We start from the raw sequence: 13,194 nt of genomic DNA, 5'->3' as shown, positions 1-13,194 counted from the left end.
TGCATGTGGTCTGGCCTGTGCCTACCTCTCCCTCTCTCACCCCATCTGGGATTCCCCTCTCTTACCCCAACTCATTTGCCATGCTTTAGTCCAGGGGTCAGCAAACTACAGTCCATAGGCAAAATCCAGCCGACAGGCCCTGAGCTGAGAATGGCTTTTACATTTTTAAACGGTTGGGGAAAACATCAAAAGAAGAACGTTATTTTGTGACATGTGAAAATGATAGACAGTTCAATTATCAGACGTCCAGTGTCCAGAAATCAAGTTTTATTGGGAGCCAGGCATGCTCATTCGTTTGTGCACTATCCAGGGCGGCTTTTGTACTACAAGAGCAGAGGAGTTGCACCCGAGACAAAGTGGCCCTAACAGCCTAAAATATTTACTATCTAACCCTTTGCAAGAAAAGTTTGTTGAACCCTGCTTTCATCACACTGGTCTCCTTCCTGTGTCTAAAACTTGCCCTGTTCATTCTCTCCTCAGGGCTTTCCATTTCCTGTTCTCTCTTCCTAGAACATTCTTCTGCAGCTCTTTGCATGGCTGCTTTGTTCCGTAAGGTCTCACTTAACATGGACAAAACCAGTAGGAGGGCATAGACTCTCAGACTGTATCTTTTACCTATAAAAGGATCCCTGGAGAGAGATTGGATCCAAGGCTCTTTCTTTCCTTTCTGGCAGCAGCAAGGAAATGAGAAGCTTTCTGGAGGCTGACCCCCACTGACCTGGCGATTCCTCCTGCATTCAGTGCAAATCGATGTTCCTTACCTGCGTACCAGAAGACTAGGAAGCTGGAGGAAGAGATGGTGTGCTCCATCTACCTCCCAGATTCAACGCAATTCAAGGCGGCTTCGTGGTCATTTCAGCCATAGCTCTGTTGTCATTTGACAGCCGGCGAAACAGTATGCACAGTCCAGAATTCTTGTTTTTTTGTGAATGGGGGAAGGAGAATGAGGTTTTCTTTCATTATGGCTCACTGGTCCACAGAAGTCAGTCACCCTCTGGATAAAAGGGACATGAATTTGGTCTGTGGTGGATTCAAAGTGCACTAATCTTAGACCAGAAGACCCCCTCTCTCCAAATCAGCTGCAGGACCATGGACAGTCACTTACCCACATGGAGCTGGGATCCTCTTCTGTAAAATATCAACTTGTCTAACCCTCTTAGAGATTCTTAAAGGCCCAATGAGAACATTTGTAAAACTGCCTTGTAAACTGACCTAAAGGAATATAAAGTCTTCCACCTAGCCTCTCTTAATGCCGTGAAACAAGAAAGCCAAACTCCACCTAACAAACACTGCTGCGATAACCCCCACAATTAAGCCTATTTAGTTAAACTGGTATGTCCTTAAATGTGTTATTTTGTTTTTAAAATATATAAAGAAAAGATGTGTATAAGGTTTTAAGGGATGTCGGCTGAAGATGCCGATACCCTCTGTGAGAGGCAGGGGGCGGTCTGTCTGAGGCAGTGATGAGAAAGGGAGATTCTGGAAAAGAAAGCCGCACAGGTAGCAGATGGAGGCTGTGCAGGGAGAGAGGGGCATCGCACCTCCTCTCACATTTATGTGGCAGTTTTCATTTAGAAACAATATATTTCCCATTAGTATCTGCAAATTTCAAACTCCTAACTTATCCCTTCCCATCCCCTTCTCCCCTGGTAACCATAAATTTGCTTTCTGTGTCTGTGAGTCTGTTTCTGCAGATACTGACTGGTATATATAAAACAGATAAACAAGTTTATACTGTATATAAAGCACAGGGAACTATATTCAATATCGTGTAGTAGCTTACAGTGAAAAAGATAATGAAAATAAATATATATATGTTGATGTATGACTGAAGCATTGTGCTGTACACCAGAAATTGACACATTATAAACTGAGTATACTTCAATTTTTAAAGAGGTATAAATATATATATATATATATATATATTTCCCAAAGCAGTTCAGCGGGAATGGGGTTCGGAATAGGAGTGGTTTTCGTGTAACTTGAGTGTTTGGAATCTCACGGGGAGCATTCTGACAGAGGCTACTGGGGGGATGTTGAACTGTGATTTATGGGGAAATGCAGTAAATCCGTAGAGAGTGAGGACAATGCGGGGCTCCGGCTGTTTTAACATAAGCCAGAAGGGCTGTGAGGCTTGTGCGAGGGCCATGGCCCTGGAGTCGGGAGACAGGCCGGGGCCCAAGCCAACGCTCGGACAGACTCTGGCCACGAGAAGCTGCTCTCCAGGAGCTCGTCTTCTCCGGGCCATCGTGAGGAGCAGAGATAGTGCACGTGGAGCCACTCGCTCTGTGCCCTGCCCCGGAGAAGCAGTTACTCCTGTGCCAACCTGATGGACCAGTCACTGCTGAGACACACGCTTCATTAAAGCGTAGACCCTTCACTAGGCTGCGAAGACCAGTGTGAAAGCCCAGCTGACAGCAGAAACGGACAAATCCTGCCCAGGGCACCGGGAGGTGATTCAGGACGAGCACTACAGGAACAGAGAGAACCACCTGCTTCCACAGGTGCCAGGGTGGCAGGGCGGGTCCTCATTCGGCTGAGGTGTAGAGTGAGTCTGGGGTCTGCCTCAGACAATTCGTGCAAGGCCACAGCCACAGGAGTTGTTCAGAATGGGACCCAGGGCCCAGGGAAAGGACTCTAGTTGAAATGAGCATTAGGTTGTACAGGGAAGAAGAGGAAGCAGAAAGTAGGCCACGACTCAGGAAAGGCCCGAGCAGGTGGTGTAAACACCTACACGGCTGATGTGGAATCTGGAACCAGGGCGTGGCAGGGGACTCTTTTTGCCACTGCCACTGCAGAACTAGCTGGCCATGCAAGGCCAGTAACCTTTATTACTCATCCCCACCCACTCAGACCCGGCCTCACCTTCCTGGATGGATCCTTGCCCAGCTGCCTGTCACACCCCAGTGGCGTCCACAGCTCTGCTCTTCGCCTCACCTGCAAAGAACAAGAAGACAAAGACATGAGCAGAAGTTGGGCCATGCAAGGCCACTCACCCTGGCCAGCGGCTATAGGTGAGCAAGGACATTCCCAGCCCCTAGCTATCCGGAAGATGCCCTTAGTACTGGTGGAAGGGCAATTCCATGTGGCAAAGGCCAACCCTCTTCCCACTTACAAAGTGATCTCTCAGCACAGCTCTTCTACAGCTACTCACCAAGCACCTCCAGAGCTTGAAGCTTGGACGGGGTGAGAGCCCAACACAGGTTCTGATGAGAGTCAGACCCGGGTTCTGGTTTGTACTCGCTTTCTTCCACCTCACGTCCATCTCCCTGCCTGACCGTCAGCACCAGCCGGCGGACGGGATCACCACGCAATCATTCAACGCTACAGCCAATGTACAAAAGACGAAAGGCAGTTTAGGATTATTGACAATTAAGGAATAAAGCAATGGGGTGTGTGAAAGATGAATCTTCGATATTTTTCAAGACTTTGTGTCATCTTTCACATACAAATGGACTTTGTGAATTTCCAAGAAGAAAACAGAGCATGTAGCATTTCTCAAACTTTATTGTACTGCGGCAAATGATACAGGCTGAATTACCTCCCCCTCCAAATTCGTATGTTGAAGTCCTAAGCCTCAGTACCTCAGAACATGACTGTATTTGGAGACAGGACCTTTTAAGAGGTAATTAAGTTAAAGTGGAGTCTTCAGAGTAGGCCCTGATCCAATGACTGGTGTCTTTATAAGAGGAGGAGATTAGGATGACACAGACACCAACAGGTGCAGGCACGGAGAGATGACCATCTGAACGCACAGCAGGAAGGCAGCCATCTGCAAGCCAAGGGGGAGGCTTCAGAAGAAACCAACCTTGCTGACATCTTGATCTCAGACCTCCAGCTTCAGAACCATGAGAAAATAAATTTCTGTTGCTTAAGTCACCTCGTCTGTGGCACTTTGTTGTGGCTGTCCTAGCAAACGAATGCAGAAAACCGATTAACATCTTCGTTTGGCATACACAGGAATAGCATTAATAATCATTTTTGATAATTTTATTCAAATTTATTCTGGACATTTATTCATTTTCATTTGTTAGATATCTAATATCAATGATTTATTAAATACTAACTTTTTCCTACCTTTGCCTGAGTTCTTTGAACTTGATCCACACACATTCTCAAATATTTGGCCAGTCTACCATTACAGATGGACAAACACTGTGCATTCTCGGGCTATGCTCCTAATTCCTTGCCGGCGGCTTTGAGATTTTGCAGTTTTGTATGATGTCAGTGTAGCTGAGCTGGAAATATGCATCCCACAAAACCTGAGCAACAGGTGGAAAGCAGCAGTGGAATGGCAGCCACGTTTGTCGGAAGCCAGAAGGTTGGTGCAGGGTCAGATTCTATGTCAGCTCAAACACAAGGCAGTGCCTCTGCAGGCAACAGCTTGGCCTCCAGTTCCTCCAACTGCTTCTTCAGCATCTCTGAATCCTAAAGGACTGTGTGTAACTCCATTACAAAGGGCACCAGCTCTTCTGCAGATCATCTTCGTCATCAAATTGGAGGACTGGCAGCATGAGAGACGGAGGTGGGACACATGGGTTCCAGCTCATCCACCAGGCAGGTTCCGGGGTGTGCCTGCTGTCTTCACGTGTCCAGCTCACATGCAACCTCTCCGCATGAAGCTGGTCCGTCCTGCTGACTTCAGGCCCAAGTCCTGACTCAGGGAGAGTGGACTGCAAAGAGAGCATAACCAGCTCCTGTCATCAGGCATGTTCTAACCCCCACAGTAAGTTCCTTGTTTACCTCGGAGTGGTTTTGCTCCTCTGATCAAACTCTAACTGATACAGATTCTGGAACCAGAGTGGGGGTAATAAAAACCTAAAACTCGTGCACTGCCTTTGGGCCGGCCTTGAAGGTCTGTTAGTGAAGACTAAAATAAACATGAGGAAACTGTCATTGGAATCTGGAAGAAAGGAGGCTTTTTTATATAGTGGTGGGAAGTTTAGCAACACCGATACCCATGATAACTCAGGAAATAGAAAACGTACCAATGAACTGTGTGATCTAGCCAATGGAATGTTCAAGCACAGTCCGGGAAGTGCCACCTGGCCTCTTCCAGCTGCCTACCATAAAATGAGAGTGTATGAAGATAAGTTAAAGAACAAACACTTAAATATAAAGGTGACAGGTCTTGCTCAGTTTGAAAATAAAATGGTTTCTCATTCCCAGGTGACAAACACATCCAAAATTAAGAAATGGCTTATGGATCTGGTTCCAGTCAAGATAGAGTGAGCAGATCCCACAATCTCTCTCCCACTGAATTCATCTAAAAACTCTAGACAGAATACATAGGGCAACTAATGAAGACTCTGAAAGGAAATAGTAGCAGGTAGACTGGAAAGGGAAGTCAAAACTCCAAGAAAGTCCAATAAGATAGTGAGCGTCCTGGGGTTTTTTCCCTTCCACATCTCTTGTCACAGACGCAGGACAGTCTGAAACTCAGAACTGCTTAAGTTGCACAGACAGGAAAAAGTCCCAGAGAAACTCTCTCTGATCAAAGCAAAGGACAGAGAGAGTCATGAGGGAATTCCTCTGTGTTGGTTCCTCCCAACCTGTCCTGATGCCATAAAGCATTGAGACTTGGGGGTCTTGGGGAGGGGATGAGTGTATTTTGCAGGCAGAAGGGGTGTAAGTCAGCTGGCAGAGGGCAGACTCTGGCAGACCATATGGCTCAAAGATGGCCGTAACAGTATCTCCCATCCCACATGCTCTTTTAACAATGTGTTCTTGTCATCTCCCATCAAGAGGTGGAGTCTATGTCTCTTCCCCTTGAACCTTCGTGACCTTCGTGACTACCTCAACCAACAGAGTATAGAGAAGTGATACTATGTAACTTCTAAGACTAGATCATAAAAGGCAATGCAGTATCCTCCTAGATTTTTCTCTGGATACTTGCTTTTGGAGCCCAGCTGTCATGCTGTACACAAGCCCAGATCACATGGAGAAGTCACATGGAGGTGTTCTGACTGACAGCCCCAACTGAAGCCCTAGCTGACAGCCAGTATGAACCCCAGATTCTAACCCCAGCCCCCCTATCTGACTGCAACCACATAAGAGACCTAATTAACCCCAAAAAAACCAAATCAACCCCACAATTGTGAGAGGTAATAATAGTGAATGGTTTGTGCTGTTTTATGCCACTGAAGTTGGGGTGGTTTGTTACACGATAAGAGGTAACTAGAACTAGAATCATAAAAATAGCTCTTTCAGTATCTTACTCATTAGCTCTTAGACTTTCTCCAAATCTATCATCCTACCTCCCACTTGGAACCACCAGCCCCACATCTTGGTTGCTAACATTTCCCCACCCCTATTGTTCTCATACTGTGGTTGCATTTCTCATCTTGGTCTTTAGTAAGACCACTGACTTCCTCATTGGCTAGGAAACCCTGCTCCTCGGACACTGAAACTAGGAATTGCCTTCACAATCCACCCCTAGTAACCTCACCCATCAGATGTGGAATCAGCAAAGTAGGAAGGAGGGCCTGTCATGAGGTGGGAATGATAAGCCTCCACAGATTAGAAGCTTAGCAACCCCTAGTGAATGTGGGGAAGAGTAATGAATGTAATTATTACCATGGAAATAAAGAAATGGTATAGAGAAATACAGACTAAGTAATAAGTGGAAGAGAGAAAATGAGGAAAGGAGAAAGGAGGAAATTTAAGCGGAATGTGCCAAAAATGAAAAAAAACAGATTCAGGTTCAGAGAAATAGGAAAGGAAGAGATAACAATCATAAGGTGAGAAAAAGAAAATGAGAAGAAAGAAGATCAAGTATGGGGGCAGAAAATAGCTCAAGTGGTAGAGCACATGCTTAGCATGCACAAGGTCCTGGGTTCAATCCCCAGTACTTCCTCCAAAGGTAAATAAATAAACCTAACTACCTCACCCCCCAAAAATAAAACATTAAATAAATAAACTGAATAATTTTTTTTAAAAAGATCAAGTATGGTCCCTCATACTCGAGAGGTTTGCCAAAAACACCTGCGGAAGGCATGCAAACATGAGCAGACTTGAGCTAAGGGGCTGTGCAAAAAAATGCACTAGCACTTTATTGTATGTAATCTACATTTCATTTAAAAAGTAAACAACAAGAAAAAATGTACTAACTGGACTGATCTTCCATCTCTGCTGTCAGAACAGTGGCATTCAAGTAAGTTATTATGTATTAACAATGCAAAGTTAGGAGATTTGGAGATGGGACTTAAAATTTCGACTATTACTACTGGAAAAGACTTTATAAGGATGACTCTGCTTTCTATGGTACATACAAAAAGATTGCTAGAATGTATCAAATGATGGAAGTTGGCTTCCTTACCATCTGTTAGGATGTTAATCATTAAGGAACAAAGCCTATTATACCATTCAATAAATCATGCTGAAAGAAGACAGTAGTCATGATAAATATAGAAGTAAGCAACAACAAAATAGGCAATACTGTGTATATTGCTATAGAAGATGCCCTTCCTTTACAGAAAGACACCAAACCAAAGAAGCATGTTCCTTCCGACCAGCAGCCCTTATGCACTAAACCATCATTACATAATAGAGAACAGAGGGAAGTTGTGACCTGCATCTCTAGTTTTGGATGAGAAGAAATTATTCTACTAATCAGAGATAGATCACAGGAAGAGGAGATAACTGAATCTAGTTTTATTCCTGGTAGCGCCCTGGTTTGAGAGGGCTGGTGACGTAGCATTCCAGCCAGTGTATTTAGGCAAATGTTACAGGTGGGGCCAAAATATTGAGTCCCTCATCCCTTGGGGTGGCCACATGCAGCTCCATGTGTTTATCCCAGTATGTAATATATATAATTTTCTATCATTATCATTCTCAACACGTGTCCACTGAGATGAAGAAGGTTGGAGGCTGGGCTGTGGTTGAAATAATTCCTAATTTATAAGGTTTTCACGTAGCTAACAAAAATCTAAGCATAATCTACCTTGATTCCAACCAGTTAAGGAGAAGCGGAATCCACTTCAAACTATCTTACTTTTTCCTTGGGACATTCCCCTTACCAACCCATGCTCTGCTCCCGAGTTTACACAGAGAGAAGTAAAGTAGGACGAGGGTAATGGAGTAAAGGTCCAATTGTCACTGATCAGCTTAGCGGCCTTGGGAAAATTACAAAGATAATAAGGTGAAATCCCTTCAGTGTATAGATGAGGAAACCTAGACCGAGGTTAAATAGTTTGAAATTTCAAAGGTGTGGCTAGTGGTAACACCAAGACAAGAACCCCTATTCTCTCCAGTCCCGGTATAGGGCTGCATCTGCCCTTGAACCAGACTACTACCCTACATGCCACAAGTAACTTATTCATTTAAATAAAAGAAAAAAGCTTTATGTCCACTGTCACTATGGGAGATCGTCAGAGCTGTGATCCAAGAAGACTGACTGTCCACCAGACAGGATGGTCAGAATGGACAGAGAGCCTTGGCATGCTCATCACACGTCTAGATCAGGGTTCTGCTTCGCTGATCCAGAACCACTGGAATTGGTTGCATTATGGGAGGACAGACTCACACCTGCTGTCCTCAAAGACCTGAAATCTAAACCAGAATGCTAAGTTATTACTTTATAAGAAGGACTAGATCTCTCCAAAGACTATTTACTCCAATCTCAGCAGCCCCTTCCATTGTTCTAGGTCCCTTATAGGCTGCTTGATGAGCGTGAAATCAGAGCATAGGGATTCCCAGGCCCCACAGTCTCTGATGAAGCATCCTGTCCCATAATAGAGGATTTCAGTGGCTGCCAGTTACTTCCTTCCTCCCACCCCCCAACTGCCAAATTCCTGCTGTGTTCAGCCAGCCCCCTCCTGTTAACAGTCATTCTTCCCTAGATAAAGCAAACACAACTGATTCATATTCCTCCAGGTTAATAATACCTATTATCTTCAGCCTCTGATAAGTTAATACCGATGTCCTGATATAACACATTGATTACCTTAGGGCATCTCTGTCTCCTTAGTCAATAATTTACTGACTTCACTCATCATCTTTTGATACTTCCTCATTTAGTCCCAGAGGTTAACTTTATCTCAAACTTGTGAGGGTCTTATTGTTACTCCATGTTCTAACTACAATATCTGCTAAGAGCAATGCCTGGTGACTAGCTTGGGCGCCAAAGAATTCTTATGAGCCATCTTTTGAGAACTCATGACGTGTAGCACATAGTACAGCTGCTCGTTGGATACCTCCACCTTACGGTATATGGGGCTGACTTTGCTGCACTGAACCACACTTTTGCATAACTTCTCTAGTTAGTCTCATCCCCTCTTAGTCCATTTTCCATTTCATTCTTTTCTTTTTTAATCTTCCAGCTACCTTTGCCTCTATACTTAGACCAAGGCACTCACACACACAAGTATTAGCTGTACTGGCAAACAGCCTCAGTTCCTTCCGGAAAGCAGCAAAGATTAAATCCCTACTTTCGGTGCAGAGTGTCACGGCCAGCTCTCTTGAAGCCTCAGTTCCCTCACCTGCAAAATGTTGACAGTCACTCCTGCCACCTATTTTTCTTCACAAGATTGCTGAGTGATTCAAATAAGATAACGTAGGTAAGGTCATTTTGTAAAAGGATTGGCAAGCCACACGAAGGTAAGGAAAACATGCAGATCATTTGCAACAAAAATAATTAGGCATTCATGTTCTTTCATTTAAATATGGCTTTGTTCCTTTTTTGCATCTAATTAAATCAAGAGAAATGTCAGGTATGATTCTTAGGGACCAAGATTATGTTTTTGCCCGGCAAGAAAAATAGGCCCTCGAGTGCCTTGGGGATATAGTTAATTCGGTTTTTCTATGCTTTAGGATTAAAGCCCTATCTGGAATTCTCATGGCTTTTTATCCTTCTAACCATTTTGATGCTAATGTAAGAAAGTTCAGCAGGGATGAATATTCTAAATATATATGACTTTATTTAATGAGTATCTTCATTAATAGTTATGGTTCGTCACGTGACCGTACTTTTCAAAAGCAAGAGTAGGTGGATGGCAAGCAAACCCTTGTGCCTGCTTGGAGAAAAGAAATGTGGCGATCCAAATAAGTAATTAGAGATTGCACAGGGAACAATTGTGGGATGCCGACAAATGCACCCTGCCTCACAGCAGGAGGGCTCGGTCCTGGTGTGTAACATTTCAAAGGCGCTTTTCCGTGGGAACCATTTTTCCCTCCTGCATAGATGCTTTTACAGCCGCTGTCAGGTGTAGTGATTTCATTTTAAATACAGAATGTTCGCCAGCCCCTGTAATAACCTGCAGCTGTTGGACCACTTGGTGCAAGAGGCTGAATGTTGTGCATTGTCCCTGGAGCTGCTTCAGACCAAAGCAAAATATTTTTCCGCTTCCAAGAATCAGTGAAGGGCCACCTATCAGTGGAATTTAAAGTATTTCTCCAATTAAGCTCCAGACCTACAGAGTCAGTTTTGAATGCGAGAAGAAAGGGAGAGCAATTCAGCAAGAGCTGCTCTAAGAAGAGCTATTCTGGAGATGACAGAGTTCTCTGTTTGGAGCAGCCCTCAGCCCTCTTTCTGAATAAGGAAACACCTGCATGCAACGGGGGTGCAAAGCCCTGATCCCCTCCAGGCACGAGAGAGAAAAGTCTGCAGATTTTTCAGCGATGCTATCTAATGGCCAAGAAGTGAGTGCCCAACTAACAAGCCGTGTGTTCAGTGGATAGACAATACATGCTAGCTGAATGAACTAATTCACGAATACCATAATTTTAACATTTTAATTCTAGGGAGGATTCCCTCTGCAAAAACTCTGTCAGTGTGAGTTCAAGTTTTTTCCTTCAAATTCTAAAAGCATACTCTTATAAGGCAGTAGCACCCGCCTAGGAGGGGGCCCCCTAGATGTGTGAAGGGAGAAGGGGCATAGCCGCCTGGCAAGCTGGATCCGCTGAACCAAACCTGGCTTGGCACTCAGTGGGCTCAGCGAAGGTCCCGGCAGATTTCATTTATATGCCAGGTCCTTTTCCATCCATGCATTTCAGCAGAAGACATTAGCCTCTGGTTTATTGCTCTGCTGTCACTTTTTTTTTCTTTTTAGATTGTTCAGGATTGCTCGCACCAGAGTTAGTCATATTCCAAGTATCTATAACACTCAGTGTAAAAGTACGGAATTCAGCTGTCTTCTGAAGGAATATCTGGGTGATGATTATAGATTCAAGAATTTAAAAAAGAAATAACTAGTGTGACTGTCATTGTCTCACGCTATCTATTCAACCCCTCCATCTGGGTTTGGTTTCTGTCTTAAAAATAGAACAGAAACCAAATGTAGAGGTCTTGTTTTCGCCACTAGGTTGCTGTATGTATCCTTTAATTTTCCTCCTCCCAAACGGGACCCAGGTGGTGAAGTGGCAACGTTCAGAAAAACATTTACTTTCCACAGAACCAAGCTGTCCTTGACTTGAAGTGACCTTTGGCCTAGGATACAAGGTTACACAGGACATGAACAGAGATGCTACAGCTGACCCCTTCTCTCTCCCTGTTCCAAACCTGAGGACCTCACTCAGAATAAGAGACCCTGGGTTTGTCACATTATAATGTCCACAAGAGACAAGTCGTTGGCCTGATAAAGCCAGCCTTGCTGGGGTTTCTCACGCGAGCACTGGGTAGTGTTTTCTGTTTCCTGAGTACTGAGCAGCTTGCGAACACGCTGGTATTGGAGCCTGCAGAGCTGGACTTCAGGCAAGGATCCCAAGAGCAAATGTCTTCACTCAGAGCTGCGACTCAGAGGCACTGGCAGTGTCTTCATCTTACTGTGTTTGCCCAAGAGCTGAAGGGCCTTTTACAGTCGAGTCTTTAGACCATGAAAGGAACAACAATGTGGGATCCTGGTGAGATACACTAGGATGATATGGGAAGGACGGCGGGCAACAAGAGGAGAAGGGGAGCGCCCCTCCCTTCACTCCCCTGCACCGTGCCCAACCTCACAGCCTCACCAGAACGGCCGGCCGCAGCCTCTGTCAACCGGGGTCTCCCGGACGGCTCCTGATGAATGGCTATGCCGAATGGTTGATCCGACCTGGAACTACTCACCTTTCCTTCTCTGTGTACCTCTGACATCTCTGAGCTTTTTCCCAATGAGATCACTAACGGGAGGGCAGTACAAATGGAACCTGACTCCATTGCTCTGCCTCTTTTTTTCAGCTTCTTTTTATTACAAACTTTTTCCTCCCAACACATTTACGGGTGTGGTGCATAATTGTACATGTGAACTTTTTTTTTTGTCAGAACCGAGAAGAAAACGATGAAGCGTTAGGGATGTCCTACTTTTGAATATGCAGTATCAGCAGATCCTTCAGTTTAACTCTGTGCAAAAAAAAGGGGGTGGGGACGGGAGGAGATTCTGGGATTTCCGGCCTCTGTCACCTGGGCAGTGCCTCCTTCAGGTCACTCCTGGGAGCTCGGACTGATGACTGGTTTTCAAAGACAGTCCCTGAGTGGAACTGAGATATGAAGGTACCATTTTTAAATGTTGAGTTTCCTCTTGAGGACCTCCCAACTCATTCCTGCCCCAGCCCACTTGGGGGAGGATGGAGAGATTCACTTGCTAAAATGAGGAGGCCAGTGCCCACAGCTGGCCAGGCTGAGCTGTTTCTGAAGCTCAGAGCCGCTGTGACTCATCCCTCCCACAGTCCGTTAACTTCTCACTCCTCTGACGAGACCAGCTATCCTTCTCACTCTGACTCCTACAAACCCACTTATTTTCAAATTTGCTCAATAACCGTGACATTCAAACCCAACCTGCTCCATGCACAGGATGCTGAAAAAAACACACAAGGGGAGTTCGAGGGTCTGCAGAAAAAAATAACAACCAGAAAGTGAGGACTACTTTCTTAGACTCTGGGTAGTAAGAAATAGATGCTAATAAGAGACTCCAGAAAGTTTTAGGACATGTGCCATCCTGCCCAACTGAGTTAAAGGAATGCAGTCAACCTAACTGGTGATTTTCAGGAAGTCACACCAGATTTTAATTGAATTCACAGACTCCTGTGCGATTAGAAACATAATACTTTGGTGCCCAAACTGGATTGAGCTGGTAACAATAAAGCCAAAATGATTTTCTGCTGTACAGTAGTGATGCTCAAAGTTATTCTCCCTGTGACACTTCCAGGCCCTGTTACCAAAGTCACAAACTTTGTAAAAACAAACAAACAAACAAACTTAAAAAAACAAAAAAAAGTTTTCAG

General features: G+C 44.7%; 1 long non-coding RNA gene across 2 annotated transcripts in view; it reads right to left on the bottom strand.

The window, feature by feature from the left end:
* Window positions 1–259: 259 nt before the first annotated feature.
* Window positions 260–13,194, bottom strand: part of LOC116285690 (uncharacterized) — a 30,816-nt gene continuing 17,881 nt past the window's right edge. The window contains exons 3-7 of one of the 2 annotated variants that reach the window (XR_012064512.1): window positions 4,078–4,673; window positions 3,809–3,909; window positions 3,155–3,324; window positions 2,866–2,937; window positions 260–994 (exon numbers count right to left, since the gene is read on the bottom strand). This is a non-coding gene — a long non-coding RNA (uncharacterized lncRNA). The remainder of the gene's footprint in view (window positions 995–2,865; window positions 2,938–3,154; window positions 3,325–3,808; window positions 3,910–4,077; window positions 4,674–13,194) is intronic. The other variant, XR_004195366.2, reaches the window with a different exon arrangement.

Source organism: Vicugna pacos, chromosome 26 (genome assembly GCF_048564905.1).
Source record: "Vicugna pacos chromosome 26, VicPac4, whole genome shotgun sequence".
In the NCBI taxonomy this organism is placed as follows: Eukaryota; Metazoa; Chordata; class Mammalia; order Artiodactyla; family Camelidae; genus Vicugna; species Vicugna pacos.
This window is presented reverse-complemented; position numbering and strand designations above follow the sequence as displayed.